This window comes from Pipistrellus kuhlii, unplaced genomic scaffold (genome assembly GCF_014108245.1).
Source record: "Pipistrellus kuhlii isolate mPipKuh1 unplaced genomic scaffold, mPipKuh1.p scaffold_m20_p_1, whole genome shotgun sequence".
NCBI lineage: Eukaryota > Metazoa > Chordata > Mammalia > Chiroptera > Vespertilionidae > Pipistrellus > Pipistrellus kuhlii.
The window spans coordinates 60,767,034-60,783,825 of record NW_023425404.1 but is presented as its reverse complement, the minus strand read 5'-3'; the positions used below and the strand labels follow the sequence as shown (position 1 = coordinate 60,783,825).

The 16,792-nt window shown below is 45.0% G+C and overlaps 1 protein-coding gene, 3 non-coding genes and 1 pseudogene across 4 annotated transcripts in view; all 5 read right to left on the bottom strand.

Annotated features, from left to right (window-relative positions):
• LOC118724380 (ribonuclease 4-like) overlaps positions 1 to 743 on the bottom strand; it is a 58,535-nt gene extending 57,792 nt beyond the window's left edge. Inside the window, exon 1 of the mRNA XM_036447592.2 lies at positions 656 to 743. The gene's annotated coding sequence lies outside the window, so the exon portion shown is untranslated. The remainder of the gene's footprint in view (positions 1 to 655) is intronic.
• A 7,580-nt stretch (positions 744 to 8,323) lies between these two features.
• LOC118706471 lies at positions 8,324 to 11,516 on the bottom strand (annotated as a pseudogene).
• Positions 9,850 to 9,921, bottom strand: TRNAP-UGG. Its single transcript has one exon. It is a non-coding gene; the product is annotated as a tRNA-Pro (tRNA).
• Positions 10,988 to 11,077, bottom strand: TRNAY-GUA. The gene is given in 2 exon segments: positions 10,988 to 11,023; positions 11,041 to 11,077. It is a non-coding gene; the product is annotated as a tRNA-Tyr (tRNA).
• A 651-nt stretch (positions 11,517 to 12,167) lies between the features above and the next one.
• Positions 12,168 to 12,240, bottom strand: TRNAT-UGU. The gene has a single exon. It is a non-coding gene; the product is annotated as a tRNA-Thr (tRNA).
• Positions 12,241 to 16,792: the final 4,552 nt, after the last annotated feature.

The following is a 16,792-nucleotide window of genomic DNA, read 5'->3' as shown; positions in this document are numbered from 1 at the left end:
CAGTCTATGATGAGTAACTATGGTTTTAATTTCCATACATGTAGCTTCACACTTTTATAAATTCTAGGGCAATACCCCTCAAAGTGAAAGCATAAAGCCCAATGCATACTCCTGCCTTTATCTCTTTTCCTTCTTTCTTCCCTTCAACCTGGCAGGGTACCTTCTTTTGATCTTGGTTATGCTCCACTTGGCTCTTAAAGAGCAATCAAAACTTTTTTTAAGGAAAAAAACAAAAACAAAAATTAGTAGAGAAGATTAGAAGAAAATGGCTAAAAGCATTCTTTTTGTTTCTTTTCTTGCTCTACCACATTCAATGCCTGTTCCTTGGGGGCATCCTGTTGCCCTTCAGCAAATGGTTTCCCCAGGACTTTGGGGATTTTATCACAATTCAGGAATTCCTTCTAACCCTTCACTTGCTCCCAGTCTTACTAATCTCCCTTTACACACACATATATATAGACAATACCAAAAGAAATCTGCTTTGTTTTTAAACTTTAGAATCTGGTTCATTTTTTCTTAGATCATAAGTTGGGCCCATAGGCTTTAAAGGGAGGGAAATTGTTTCATTGAAATAGCTAAATGCCTAAAAATAATATGAATATATATATATATTTTAAAAATACAGCAGTAGATTACCCAGGGGTGAGAATATTACAAAAATCTGGAAGAGTGTCTCCAACTGAAGATCTTTTCCAGCTCTTTGTTCCTGGAGATGGGTTCCATCTGTGTGCACTGGACCCCTCTTGTTCTGATTATATAGCGATCTAGTGAGCTGGGTGGGGAAACTAGTTCCAAAGATCCCTAATTCTGGCAGAGATAGGCAAATAAGGAAATTCACCTTTTTTATGGGCATAACTAGATCAAATATTTACCGACTAAAATAGATTAAAGAGTTGTTCCAAGAGACAATATTTGATGTTGGTAAGCAAGCCCTTTGTTCAAAAACTGCCCTTTTTCTAATGTTCATGGTTCTTACTCTTGCAGTAACAGGACCAAGGTTTCATTGTTCACATACACAATCCAGATCCAGAAGATGCTATTTCTGGTCTATGGGCCAACCCCAAGAACTGCCTTGGAAGAACCCCACAGAGTAAATGTGGTCTCCCAGCAGAATGCTGTTCCCCTGCACTGTCTATTTACCCACATAGTTTGGTTTCATGAAAGGATGCCATGCCAATAAGTATTTTTCATAGATTTCACAGAACCAGGAAAGCACTTGTAGAGAAGGTTATGTGACAGCTGTTAGTACCCACTTACTTGACCTCAGCCTCCCAGCCACTAACCCTCAGAACTATCCTTGCCTTATTTCCTGGGCTTCTCCTTACTTCATCCTCAGCTGTCTACAAGAGACTAACCAGGAGCCCCCAGTATTCTGTTCCTTGAGGCACAGCTGCAAAACTGATCATCTCCTCTAACAAGCATCACTCCTAGATGGTTACTTGATCTCATTGTCTCTCCATTTCATAGAACTCCATGAGAGAAGAATAATTGTCCTATCATCTCTATAGTCATAGTTTCTAAATCAGTGGCTGACACCTAGGCCCCAAGGTCTTTTTATTATCCCTCCTGGTCTAAAAATACCTTCTCTGATCTCACTTTGGAGATCCCAACCATGCAGATTCTCCTGGCTTCTCAGGGCTCACCAACACAACTGGGTTTGGTAAGTTGTTACCAAACAAGGCAGGTAGAGTAGGAAGGCTTCCCAAAGGTCCCAGGAAAGCTCTGCTTCCAGCTTACTGATAAATCCTAAAAACCCAGGGATATGCCTTCACTTTGGAGGCATTGGCGCCTGTTCCAAAGCACCCTCTCCTGGAGAGATTAACCCTTTAAACAGCTGCCAGGGGGGTACACGTGCTTGGGCATGTGCTCTAGAGCCTGTCTTAGGAGCAGTTTTGGTCCCTGGAAGGGCCTGAGGACTTAAGGGTAAGAGAAGTGGATGTGGCAGGGTAATAGAAAAAACTAGGGAAGTTCCCTGACAAATAGTATAAGGGAGATGGAGACAAAATATTTAAACAAAGGGCCAAGCAATCAACAGCCAGCTCATAAAACATTAGACTCTAAGGGATGGGAAGGTAATGGAGGGATAAGGACACATATGTAATACCTTAATTAATAAAGAAATAAAAAAAAAACAAATATTTATTTGTTGAATAAATGGATCAATAAAAGAAAAAGAAAAAGAAAGAAAGAAAGAAAGCCATATTTGACTCTATCTTCCCTAACCAAGGACACTTAGGAGCAGGTGTCCTTGGTTAGGGAAGGACACATAAACAACCAGAGAGCGAGTAGCTAAAAATCACCCTAGCCAGGGAGATAGGTAACAGAGACCCAGTGGTGCCATTAGAGCCAAACCCAAGAACAAATGAAGTCAGAGGAATAAATAACAAAAAACCCAATTAGAGCCAGACAAATCCAAGATATAGATAAAGATGAGAAGAGAATGATCCCAAATCCCACTATATGCTCATTTGATAGAGAACCATGTTAAAATTCTTGCCTAAGAAGCTGATGGATATTCTGATGGAGACCTCCCCTAAAATTCCCTTCTACAGAAAACAGATAAGTCCTCAAGACATGCTCTCTCTTGAGCACAAAAATACCTCCCTTGACCCAGGTGTGTAATTTTACTTGCTTTCTCCTAAGCTCCCAGCGTCCTTCTCTAATTTTTCAGTGAGATAAAGGCAGTCTCCACTTGGCTCACTTTTGTCACTTTTCCTTCTCAGTGATCTATCAGCAAAGTCTAGGCTCACATCTGTTGCTGTGTCTTTCTTTTCTGAGTTTAGGAAGCCCAGTCTAAGGTCACTTCTGTTACTGTGACCTTGCCTCTTCTGCCCAGAGCTCTTCCTTTGTGTCACTGTCCCAACCTTTAAAAAACATACTCTCAAAATCAGCTGGGCTTGGGACTTGAAGTCTTTCCTGCAGAAGTCAAAAACCCACACATGCCAGCCATGCCGGCCCAGTCCTAATCATTTCTGGTGACATGGGCAGCACGGAAAACCCAAAAAGAACAAACATCATGTGCTTTTCAGTTGTGTTGGGACAGAGTCCTGCCTGAGCTTCACTTTCCCCCATCGTCTCTCTGCTTGCCTGCATCCCCAACCAAATCCTGAGCTAAAAGGAGAAAAGCTGGGGGTAGTGAGCAGAGGACCAAGCACACTGCCATAAACGTTTTCCCTCAGTACTTGGTGCCTCGGGGTTACTGAAGCCTCTGAAGAGGGAGGGCAGGTATGCCTCTGACCAGAACATTTGTTCTGCCAAACACCAAAGCCCAGTGTCTTTTAGGATCAAAAAGGTAACAGGATATGGGATCCTCAGAGTGGGGCCTCTACTGGCACCTGGCAGAGTGCCCAATCCTCACTGTCCTTTGTGGGCAGACAAACCCTTTTGGAGTGGGACCTAATTTAAAATAATCACATATCACTTATTCAGGAGACACTGAGAAGTGAGTTCTAAAAAGTTATCAGCCAGTCACTCGTTAGGGAAGATGCTGTCAGGCCCATTCCAACACCCTGAGGGCCTCAGCAGTCCCAGGAGACTGAGGCAGCGGCCACCTCCCTCAGCCTTTGGGGACAAGACGACTTGATCAACACAACCCTTCTCTGATGAATCCCCTAACAACAGAGACAAGGGACTCCACTCCAATGTCACCTTCACACACAAACTGTCTCATGGCCTGAAACACCAGTCCAGCCCAGCTCACACAGACAGATCAGCCTCTGGGTTTAGTTTGGCAGTGACGGTGGGATCAGCCTCCAGCCTCTGAACACAGTCACGTCCCTTCTCTGCCTCCAAGATGTCACAGAGCAACCTTGGGGAAATCCACAACCTGCCTACACAGCTGATAGTGCAGTCAGGTGAATGGTGAATGGTTGCTTTCATTCTAATTGTTTTATTTTCAGGTTGGCACAATGGGGTTATGAGGAAACAGAAAATGAGGTTTTTTGAGAAGGAAGTTTTACAATTTTATTTAAGTGCATCTAAGTGCTTATCCATTTGTGTTTCAAAATATAACAGGAAATTATAGTTTATGATTAATAAACACTATATCTTTGTCAATGATTGTAATAGATGTGAAAAAATTGCCAATTGAAAAATCTACACTAATAAAAGAAAAACACACAAATTGACCATCACTCCGCTACACCCACCAGCCAGTCAGGAGCGAGTATGCAAATTAGCCCAACAAAGAAGGTAGCAGCTAGGAGCTGGAGCGAGCAGAAGGCTTGGGTTGCCCTTGGCAGTGGAGGAAGCTAAGCTTCCCACCTGCCCTGACTGGCCCTGGCCTCCGCTCGAGGCTACAAAGTTTCAATTATAAAAGATAAATAAATCCCAGATACCTGCTTCCAACCAACCCTGGCCTTTACTCAAGGAGATGCTGGGGGGGGGGGGGGGAGAAAAGAAAAAAATGAGGGTCTGGGAGCCTGGAGTGCCACAAGGCAGGGCCAGCCTGAAAACAGCCCTCAGCTCCTCACCCAGGCTGGCCACACTCCATGGGGTGAAGGTCTGCTAGGGGCTTGGCCATTCTGCCAACAGCCATCAGCCCCTCACCCAGGCTGGTCAGGCACCCCAGCAGGACCCCCACCCCGAAGGGGCTGTGGCCAGCTTGAAAACAGCCCTCAACAGAAACCGGTTTGGCTCAGTGGATAGAGCGTCTGCTTGCGGACTGAAAGGTCCCAGGTTCGATTCTGGTCAAGGGCATGTACCTTAGTTGCGGGCACATCCCCAGTAGGGGGTGTGCAAGAGGCAGCTGATCAATGATTCTCTCTCACCGATTTTTCTAACTCTCTATCCCTCTCTCTTCCTCTCTGTAAAAAATCAATAAAATATATTTTAAAAAAGAAAAAAGAAAACAGTCCTCAGCCCCTCACCCAGGTTGGTCATAACCCCCCCATTGGGGACCCCCACCCCATGCGGGCATGGCCAGCCAACAAAACACCACAGGCCCCTCGCCCAGGCTGCCCCACACTCCAAGGGAACCCCACCCTGATCTGGGACACCTTTTCTGATCCGGCAAACCGGCTGGCCCCCACCCATTCACCAGGCCTCTGTCTATACTAATAAAAGAGTAATATGCTAATTAGAGTGGGAGATCTTCCGATGTTCTTCTGGACAAAGCCATGGTGAAAGGGCCAAGGTAGAGGCGGTTAGAGGCCAAGAGGGAAGGGCAGTTGTGGGTGATCAGGCTGGTGGGGGGCGGGGCCATTGGGGATAAGCAGACCAGCAGGGGGGCCAGTTGGAGGTGATCAGGACAGCAGGGGGATGGGGGCAGTTGGGGGTGAGCAGGCTGGCAGGCAGAGTGGTTATGGGCAATCAGACAGGCAGGCAGGCAGGTGAGCAGTTAGGAGCCAGCAGTACTGGATTGTGAGAGGGATATCCGACTGCCAGTTTAGGCCCAATCCCTGTAAACTGGCAGTAGGACATCCTTCAAGGGGTCTTAGATTGGAGAGGGTGCAGACTGGTCTGAGGGACACCCTCCCAACCACCCTTCCCCCAAACTCCCCCCCCGCCAACATGCACAAATTTTGTGCACTGGGCCTCTAGTATATTCATATATTTTTAAAATGTTCTGACAACTTGAACTTAAAAGTCATTCTCCTTTTTCTGAAATGTTTTTCTATGTCTCTTCTTCAAGCCAATAGTTTCCCTGCACAGACAGGGTGGGTTCTCCTTCTAAGGACGCTAGCGCTGGTGTACCTTCCTGCTTTATACAGAGTACAAATGTTTACAAATGTTTAATTCTGTCCTTAAGACTAATAGTAAAACTGTGATGGAGGGAAGAGCTTAATCTCCACATTTCTTTATAACTCTTAGATGGTTTTGGTCTATAGGCATGAAACTTAAGAAGAGAAGTAATGGTTAAAAAGCTCACGTGAGGAGAAGGATCATGCCTCCACTTCCAGGAAGAAGAGAGAGTTCTGACAGAGGGAGAATGGCACACAGGCCTGCTGACATGGCTCTATTTCCAAGCAGACAAACAGTAATAACTCACTTTTCAACAAACTCTGGGCTTTATGCCCATTCTCTTTCCCAAATGTTTCAAGGTGTTCTTCCAAGAATAACTATATATTTACAGAGACTGCTTATCGCTCAAATACAGAATAATGGAAACTCCTAACGAGGGGTTTAGCCAGCCTGCTTTGGTCCCTTTCTTAGCCATCTGCTTTCATCTGTGAATCACACTGGTAAATGCTCCCAACAATAACTTGACCAGCCTCTGACCTCAGCCTGCCTATAACCTGACATCTGCATTTTTGACAAAACAGAGCCCTTTCTCTTTTCCTGGAATGGCTTTTCCTATCCTCTTTGCCAAAAGAAAGTTTTTCTCCTCATTTGAGTACCTTCTTTTTCTTTTCTTCTTTTTTTTAATATTTACATGTTTATTATTTATAACTTTTAACATATTTATAACCCAAACAGTTTGAGACCAAACAGTTTGAGACCTGTTCCTTTCACAGATATCCAGTGCCTTGTGAACATTACTGCTGATGAGCATGGCTGCTCAGTTCCTTGGAACACTCAAGTGTGTATTTCACTTTAAATATGATTCAACAGATCATTTGCATAAAGGCTTCCTAAACCTATTTTTGGGCAAGGGGATGCAATCCTACAGTGAATATTAAAGTTTAACTGGTTTTAAAGTCTAAGAAACAAAACAAATCCTCCTTGGTGACATCAGAATGTAATACGTAGGTTGAATACCTTTGAATGTATACACAGGTTGACTCTAATGAATGGGATAGAAAACCAAACATTACATAAGGCATTTTAAAAATATTAATTAGCAATGTGACAACACAACATTAAATTCTAAGTAAGCAGTATCAAATGAACGACTTACTTCAAATGTTAGCTAAGAATAAGTCCCTAATTTTTGAAAGAAAAGAAAATAGGGAGTTAATTGAGGTTCCCGGAGAGAACATAGTTGTTATTGTTTTGTTTTTTGTTTTTTTTAATTATACTTCTGGCCTGGCTTAGTGGTTGAGTATCAATCTGTGAACCAGGAGGTCACAGTCAATTCATGTCATGGTCAGGGCACATGTATGATTTATGGGCTTGATCCCCAGTAGGGGGCCTGCAGGAGGCAGCCAATCAATGATTCTCTCTCATTATTGCATTGATATTTCTATCTCTCTTTTCCTCTATGAAATCTATTTAAAAAAAATTAATTACACTTCTCAAAAATGTAGAAATGCAAGTAGACAGATTAATGCTGACATTATACTAAGGTACATGAAAATTCTTACATGAAAATTATTCTTACATGAAAATTCTAGATACTATTGCCAACTTAATATCTGAGTATACTGCTGAAACCGGTTTGGCTCAGTGGACAGAGCGTCGGCCTGTGGACTCAAGGGTCCTGGGTTTGATTCCCGTCAAGGGCATGTACCTTGGTTGTGAGCACATCCCCAGCGGGGGGCGTGCAGGAGGCAGCTGATCGAAGACTTTCTCTCATCCATGTTTCTAACTCTCTATCTCTCTTCCTTCCTCTCTGTAAAAAATCAATAAAATATATGTAAAAAAAAAATCTGAGTATACCTTATCATTAGAGAATGCATATGAGAACATTTTGAAGGTTAGGCAGAGCCGTCGTAGAAGCAGTTTCTTCTAGAAATTTGATTGTATCTCAGGACACTGATGCTTTTAACCTGCCATGTATAATTCTTAATGTATTGCTATTTAAAAATTCCGAGCCAGGCTAACAAATAAATCACTGCCATTTGGGAATGATGATGTTTAAATGAATGATGCTGTGGAGATATTTGCTAATTTATACTGATAACTGGACACGGTGAGCCGAGATGGTTTCCCGGGGTTGTGTTTCTCAATACAGAAGAATGAGCTACACAGACCAGAAGGTTTAAGCAAAAGTGAGGAAATTTTATTATAAGCGCATTCAGACTCCCTGCAAGGGGAGAGGGACCCATTAATGGGCTGCCTGTTAAAGCCTTGCAGTCTAGGGGTATATGCTTGCTACAAGCCTGTTCTCTGTCTACTGTGGTCACCTGATTGATTCCCTCAATTGTTCTTGCCTAGCTATGGACCTAAACCCTCCCTGTTTCTATGTTCCTTCTCTGTCCCTATGCTGAACTTTTTCTGTTTCTATGCATTCGTACATCTTGTTGCTACAGGCCCTCCCTTGGTTTCCCATGCCTCTGTTTTGAGTCCAGAAATATTTTATTATTTCTGCTTGGTTGGTTCCTGTGGTTAGGCCCCTCAAACTGCCATGTCTGCCCCTTGCCTGTGTTCCACCTGCCTTTGTTTCCCACTGGACCCCTGCCCTGTCTGTCTGCGTTTCAAGCTAACTTCTCTCAATACCACATTAAGATACTAAATGATATGGTCCTTTAATACATCTTATGTTGAATCCTTGGTATTTGAAAAGAAGCATATTTTTCCGAGTAGCCTTTGGGAGACAGTGCATTGAATATAGTCTCCAGTCATAGTTTCCTCTCCTGACGTGTGCTTACTTAAAACTCTTCCCATCCGGAGGGAATAGGTCTTGAACCAAAAGTTTGGCGAACCTGACTTCCCCCCGCCCCTGATTTTGGTTTGCATGTCCACTCATAAACCATCACTTCTCCGCAAACTGCCCACTTAGTGTGTCAAAGATCAATGTTATGAAAGTTCTCCAAAGTATTCCGTAGTTTTGTGGAGTCTCTGAATGATGACAGCATTCCATTAGTCTGCTTCTTCCAGAGTGAGTACTTCATCTAGCAACTCGGGGTAAGGAAGAGCTGTGGCCAGGGGGCAGGGGGACGTCTTTGAGATCCTCGGTATTTTTCAATGAAGTCTTTGATATGTGGCCTCTCCTATGAGACATACTAAATTTCCGAACAACCCTTTTCCCACTGGCTAACCAGCTCTGCATATTAGTGGTGGGTTCCAGGTTGTTTAGTGGGACAGGAGACAAATTATTTTTCTTCTCAACTTCAATACTTTTTGTTTTAGAAATACGTTTTGGTGTGGCACCTCCCAGTCAGTGAGCCTGTCCTGAGAATGGCTGGAACACAGGTTTCTGCCACACATACTTCGTGTTTCTTACATCCACCACCTCCTTATCAAGTGTTCCCTGTAATCCCAAGGCAAGATCCCTTTTTTGATGAAGCTCAGAAACTGCTGACTTGCACCATCTGAATAACTTCTGTAATCATCACTAACTGCGAGCCCATTTTTCCATAATTTCATATTTATAATCTACCTGTTTCTTCTGTTCAGTGGGAGACAAGCATTTGGCACCAACCTTCTGCGCTTCCTCAAAAAGACTGTCGACAAAATATTCACAAGTTGTTTGTTGACTGTCACTAAGGGGCTGGGGTTGTCAGATCCTGTTTCACAAACCCGTTTTTCTTTTATACTTTCAAGAGTATCTGCTTCTTTCCTTCTCTTCTGCCTTACTTGGCTGTCTGTGCTGTGCTTTGGCAGCGATCGCCTAAGGGCGTGGCTGCTGGAGAGGACCCCGCGGTGCAGCCCCAGTCCCAGCCTCAGCCCCAGCCCCAGCCCCAGCTCCAGTCCTAGCCCCAGCCCCAGCCCCAGGCGCAGCGGGCAAGTCCCTGCCCAGCCTTCTAGCGAACCCTGGAGATCTGCGTCGGAGACTCACGATCAACGAAAGCAGGACTCCCGCCTTGCTGCAGAAGCCCCACAGGACACGGGCTGCTGCTCCCAGAAGCCATGGGGTCCCTTAGAGTCCAAGCAGCCAGGCAGAGTGGTCTCCAATACAGGCCATCTGCCCGCATTTTGCTTCGCGTTAGTTCAGTGCACCTCTGGTTTGCAGACCGTGGAACAACAAAAGTTGGCTCGGAAGAGAACTTCCGTGTATTAGCTCCTAAAGGAGTGAAAAGCAAAAATGGGCTCGTCCGGGATTTGAACCCGGGACCTCTCGCACCCAAAGCGAGAATCATACCCCTAGACCAACGAGCCACGGTGCCTGTGGCTGTGCTGGGTTTCCTCTGACTCTCACTTTTCTACCAGGCCGCTCCGTTTTTGTTCTTTGTGGCTGTTACTTTTCGCCCGTGTTAATTTTTCTCTCCATCTTTGTGAATTTTCCTGTCTGACTCCGGACCTAGCACCGATTATTCTCCCCCAAACCACGTCCTGGACGCTTCCAGACGCCAAGTGGGGCGAGGAGAGGCAGCCTGGCAGACTTCAGGTCACATTTCCGAGTCCCACCGAGTCCCGCCGGGAGGGTCTTAGCCGCGAGCTGGATTCTAAAGGGAAACAGGTTGGAGACGGAGGCCCCAAGCCGCACCGGGTTGCCAGGCTGTAGGGTCCCCAGTCCCAGCGCAGACTCGCGGGAAGTGTATCTATCGCGTTGCTACCACCCCGCGGGAGCGTAAAACCGAGGGACGAGGCTGGTGGGCATCAAAGTATCAGGAGCCGGAGCTGGTTGGTGGTGAGCCAGTCTGGCGCGTGTTGGCATATTCCAGAGCCTTGCAGTTTTCCTAAATGAGAGTCAAGTTTTCCCCACCTTTGCATAAATTGTTTGATCGCTTTGGAATTCTCTCTCCCAGTCTCATCCCGGTTCACGTCAAATCCTAGTCCCCCTTCCTGCTACGGCTCAAAAAATCTTTTAATGGAATTATATATATATATATATATATATATATATATATATATATATATATATATATATATATATATATATATATGTTAAAAGGCCCTCTTTCTGCATGGATGTGTGTATAGAATGGGGTCAGACACTCGGGCTGAAGGTTACAGTTAAGGCGTTTGTTCCTCAAATTAGTGTATACATTTATATAATACTCTGTACCAAAAATTTCGCCGACATTTGAACCACAGGGAGCAACCTAGGAATAACCTAGAGCCAAAAACGTAGCATCTCTTAACACAATAACGAGGAACTTTTCCAGTTGGTTAGTTGAACTGGTGCTAACTCCTATTTCTCACTGTTTAACAAAAGCCTACGAGGCAGGATTTGTAGATGTGATACACCGGGAATGAGGAGCTAAATCAAAATATCAGCCTCTCCTTCGAGCCGGAATCGAACCAGCGACCTAAGGATAGCTAGACAGGAAGTGGCTACAGTCCTCCGCTCTACCAGCTGAGCTATCGAAGGGAGCACGTGAGCAGGTGTTCTAGAATCTCCTATTCAAGACAGAGATAAACATAGCGGGTATGAGATGGTTTCTGACTGCTAGCGAATGCACACCTCCTAGTAAGCATCTTGTGAGGACGTCCCTGCACCCACAGGTTTGGAGACAACCCATTAGAGCTGAATCCTCCTGCCTTAGAAGCAGGGCCAGCCCGTGGTTTCTACAGGCGCCGCTGGTCCCGGTGCGTGTGAGGCCTCGGGCGGAACGGGGGCCACTCCCCGGGGTTGGGAGTGGGGGCGGGCGTTGTTTTCCCATAGTGCGCGGGTCCGAGCCTCCCTGATTCGATACGTGCCCAGCCTGGGAGCAGCCATCCGGGCTTCAGAGGACTGGGGACGGAGGCGGCGGAGCACGTAGTTCTTACCGCGCCACCCCGAGCCGGCGAGAGGGTGCGAGCCGGTTCATGTCCTCACTGCCCGGGCTCCCCGCTCCCCCAGGCGCGTGGGCACCGCCAGCTGGAGCTCTTGTCCGCCCACACGTCCGCAGACTCGGGGTGAGTCACCCAGTGCGTGTGGAAGAGAGAATCTAAGCCCAGTGTTTGTGTGAGAACTGACTTGTGGTGAAAATATTTTGAGGTTTTCTAAAGAGAAAGCCACAATTTCTTCGAATCGAAGTTGGGGGCCCAAGTCTCCACTTGCATCCCTCCTTCTCCCTCCCCCCCCCCCCCCCCCCCCCGGGGCACGGACGTGTTGGAAAACCCACTGAAACCTGAAACCTTGCGGGAATGCCCAGGAGGACCTGGTTCCGGGACCCAAGCCTGCCTAGGACGAGTGCCGAGGCTCGATCGCCTTCTCTTCTCCACCACGCCCTCCCGGCTCGGGCTAGGCCACCCTCCCAGCCCTCCCCGCACGGGTCCGTAGGGACCCGCAGCTCTTCCTGCAGCTTAAAATGGATTCCGCGACAACCTCGTAAGCAAAAGCAGCATTTGCTACCAGGGGAACCTGGCACAGGAACCTGAGAAGACGCTGAAGATCTGGACTGTGGTCGAATTTGTGATGGGGTCAAGGTGAGGGAGGGCAGTGAGAACAATTAAAAAAAGATAAACACGCTCTCGTTAGGCCCCAGCGAGATTTGAACTCGCGACCCCTGGTTTACAAGACCAGTGCTCTAACCCCTGAGCTATAGGGCCCTACAGTTTAGTTTCCTTCTTCTTGCTAATAAAGGAAGATATTTGTGCTAGGTATTTGTTATAGTATCAATGTTGGGAGTAAACAAGACCTGAATGTTGCTTCAATTTGTTTCCCAACTACGTACAGGAATTCAGCCTGCAGGCTCTTCCTGCGGATAGCACAACATGGGAGTCAGTGAGAGAGACCACTGGAAAAATACTGTATGCCCAATCCAATACAGTGAAATACTTCCTCCCCTCCCGCCCACCCTCTCAGCTGCAGATTGTCAAGATTAAGAATGAAAACCCTGCATAGAGGAAAAGTTGCCTGCCTACCACAGTTCTCTCAGCTGAAACTGGGACATTCGGTTTTCTACTTGACTCGGGACAACCACGACCTGCCACCGCCTGCTTTAAGTTCCTTTGACATAGGGACCTTTCTCACAGCTCGAGCCTCAGCGTCAGAGCAGCCATTCATTAACTCGCTATTTAATTCATCCCTTTATTCAACAAACACTAAATTCCGGTTTTGTGCTAGGCTCGCCCTAGGAACAAGACATCCACATACGATCTTTGCCTTGAAGACACTGTCATAGTTTTGTGGAATAAAATAACTTTGGTTTTTATAAAAGAGAACAATAAAAAGTAGCTGTGCCTAGGATGGGTGTGGTGGAGGTGTTCAGTGGGGGGGGGGGGAAGGGGGCGCATATGTAATACTTTCAACAATAAAGAAATATAGATACAGATACAGATACAGATACAGATATAGATATATAATTTTTTTATGAAGTTGTGCCTGGTGTGAGGGGGCCTTTGAGACAGCCAAGGTTCACAAATTTACACAGTGAGCATTCACAAATGGAGGGATGGACTTGAGCAACACTTTGTAGGGAGATTAAGACACAAATTTTGGGGCGGGGTGATCTCTGGTAAAAGAAAAGTTAGAGAGACATAGAAAGAGATAGAGATGGTAAAAGAAAAGTTAGGAGAAAAGTCTGAGAGAAAGACTGAGGTAAAAACGTGCCTTGTCTCTCCCCATTGCTAGTGTGAGTGAAGTTCTTGGGGGTACCACTGGGATAAGCATTTCTGGAAGACCCCACTGGAGGATGAGATATGGTAGAAAGCTTTATTTCCTAGAATTACACCTCTGGCTTTCCCTTAGTCCCATTTTCCTTAGTCCAATCATAGAAGAAGTGTAGCTGGGGTTTCACTAGTGCCCAGAGTTCCCTTTCCATGTGGAGCCAAGTCCAGTTCAGCATCAGGCTAGCTGCAGTCCATTAATTTATTGTGTGTGTGGGGGGGGGGGGGGGGGGGGGGAGAGAAGGGGTGAGAGGTCCTGCATGGCCATGGACCACATGGGAGAATGTGAGGAAGCCAAGTGTGAGCCATCATTGGGTGCTTGCAGTGGCCACGCCCATTCTGGCCAATGATCTCTCTTCCTAGGTGTGACTGACAGACAAGCACCTTCCCTATGTCACTCCAACTCTACCAGGCATGGGTTTATCTTCCCTTTGCTGGATCCTTCCCCCAGTGTTTTACAGAGAACATGCCTATGAGTCTGGCTTTTCCTCTGCTCCTTTCCTGGCTAATTACAGCAGTATCATCTGGGGCAGAGGCCCACCCTCCCGAAAATAAGGAAAGGTAAGAAGATAGGTTAGTAGGAGACATATTTGTGGAATGAAGTTATACCCTTTGAAAAATTGAAAATGGAAACCCAGCAGGCATGGATAAGCAGAATGAATTGAAGAGAAGGGAAGAGAAACTAGAGCCAAGGAAACACCAGAGCTTGGCCAGGTGCAGATGCTCAAGAAAGTAACAGTTATGGACTAGAAGGGGGCGGGGGGGGGGGGGGAGAAATAGTGAAAGAGAAACAGGGAAGACAGATTCTGCTGAAGATATGAATAAAGAGGTTATAAAAGACAATAAAGAGGAGAGAATCAAATACACCTTGAAGAAGCAAGATGATAGTTGCTGAGGAAAAAATTCTAGAGAGATGGTGTCTGAGAAGGCCAGAAGTGTGCTAAGGGCTGAATTTGAGATGGAGTTTATGGATGGAGGAGTTTATGGGAATTGTACAATAGCTAGAATACTCTTGTGTCTGGAGTTATATAGACTGACTAGAGGCCTGGCACATGAAATTCGTGCATGGGTACGGCCCCTAGGCCTGGCCTGTGATAAAGGCCATCTCCCCCAGCTGCCCACAGCCGACCCCACCTCTGCTGCCACCCACCCCTGGTTCTCTGTTCGCCATCGAATAATGAATGCCTGATGGCCAGGGGAAGGGCCTGAGAAGTCAGCTGTTTCTGCCTGCTTGCTGGCCCTACCCCTGCAGTGGGTGGCCATCAGGCAATCAGAGCCTGCCAGCCAGGGAAAGAAACCAAGAGATAGTCAATAAACCTCATAGTGACTGGTGCAGCAGTCATTCTGCCATCAGAATGAATTTGTATATTAACTTTTTATTATATAGGATAGAGGCCTGGAACATGGGTGGGGACCAGCTGGCCTGCCCTAAAAAGTGCCCCAGATCAGGGTTGGGGTCCCCACTGGGAAGAAACAGCCTGGGCGAGGGGCCTGGGGTGGTTTTCAGGCCAGCCATGTCTCGATTGGGGTGGGGGTCTCTGCTGGGGGACTGGGCGGCCTGGGCGAGGGGCTGCAGACGGTTTACAGGCCGGCCATGCCTCGGCTTTGTCAGGAAGGACGTCCAGAAGATGTCTGATCTAATTAGCATATTACTCTTTTATTAGTATAGATAGGTCAAGGTTAGCTCAAAATATATAGATCAATGATTTTCAACTTTTTTCATCTCATAGCACACATAAACAAATTACTAAAATCCTGTGGCACACCAAAAAATATATTAACATTTTCCCCCCAATCTGACAAAAAAAAATAGGTATGACTTTGACCCATTCACATAGGTCAGCTGTTGTGTTGGCTGTTGTCTTGTGTTTTTGTTTTTTTGTTTGTTTTTAGAATTGAAGGGAAAAGCAGTCAGTGCCCCTGACTAAATAGGTTTGCATGTTTTTAAAATTCTAGCAGCACTTCAGTTTGAAAATCACTGACATACACTGAGTGGACAAATTATTATGATCTTTCAGTGCATAATAATCTGGCCACTCAGTTATATCCTATATAATAAAAGGCTAATATGAAAATTGTCCCCTCAACCAGGAGTTAGACCAGCAGGCAGGCCGGCCAACCATCCATGTCCCTTCCCCCTGACCAGACTGGCCAGACCCCACCCATGCACAAATTCATGCACCAGGATATTATGTGTTCAGATTATTTGGCCAGATTATTATGCGTTCAGAGATCATAATAATCTGGCCACTCAGTGTAGATCATCCATTGAGTTGGAGCTAAGAATTGTGTTCTTGAGGAAGAATGTACAAAGAGAAAACAGCAGAGGCCTAAATACCTTGTTTCCCCAAAAATAAGACAGTGTCTTATATTAATTTTTGATCCCAAAGATGCACTAGGTCTTATTTTCAGGGGATGTCTTATTTTTCCATGAAGAAGAATACGGTACACATTTATTGTTAAATGAAAATAAAGGAAATTTATTACCTGTATATGGTACAGTAGTACAGTAGTTGTCAACACAAACCAGACAAACTGAGAATCCTACAGTGTCAAGAATTTACTCATTTATTCAATGATAATCATGTCATCATCTTCTGGAACATCATCATAACAATCCAATTCCTGAATTTCCTGGTAAATTTCTTGTGACTCCATTTCTTTTCAGAATCAGTGGACCAAATCTCTCATGTTTAGCCTAGAGGGGCCTTATTTTCGGGGGATGCCTTATATTTCACTCAGAAGGAAACCTGTAAGTAGGTCTTATTTTCGGAGAATGTCTTATTTTCTGGGAAACACAGTAGGAACATTCTGAATAGCCTTGTTTCATGCATTTGTCATATGAGTGGGTGTCTAACATTTTTTAAACATTCTCTTTACATTTGATAATTTCACATATAAGTCTGTTCTAGAAAAATTTGCTTTTCCAACTGGAAGCTGGGAGTGGGTATGTGGCCTAGGTTCCACCAATCAGATGCATCCAGAGAAGATTTCAATATAGAAGTGCAAAAAAAAGACTAAATGATCCTATAAGGAAATACTAATACCATGTTTTTCCAATAGTTAAGATGTTAGATCCTTGGCTATGAGATTTCTTAAAACTATAGATTATTGTCTTTCTCCAGTTCTGGAAAATTCTCCAACCATTTTCTTTTCAAATGTTATTTTTGCTCTATTGTTTATGAAACTGAAATTAAACATATTAGACCTTCACAACATGTCCTCTACTTTTAACCTTTTTCTATATTTTCTTTCTTTTGTCTTTCCATGTTACCTTCTGAATTATATGCTCTTACTTATAATCTACTAATCTGTGTTTAATCAGCTTTTAAATCTACTCACTGAGTCAATTGTTATTATAAATTATAATTTTTAATTCCAGAGGTTCAATTTGATTCCTTTTCAGAATTACAAGCAAATTTTCCCCAGTTTTATTGAGATGTTATTGACATACATCAACATATAAGTTTAAGGTATACAACATAATGTTTTG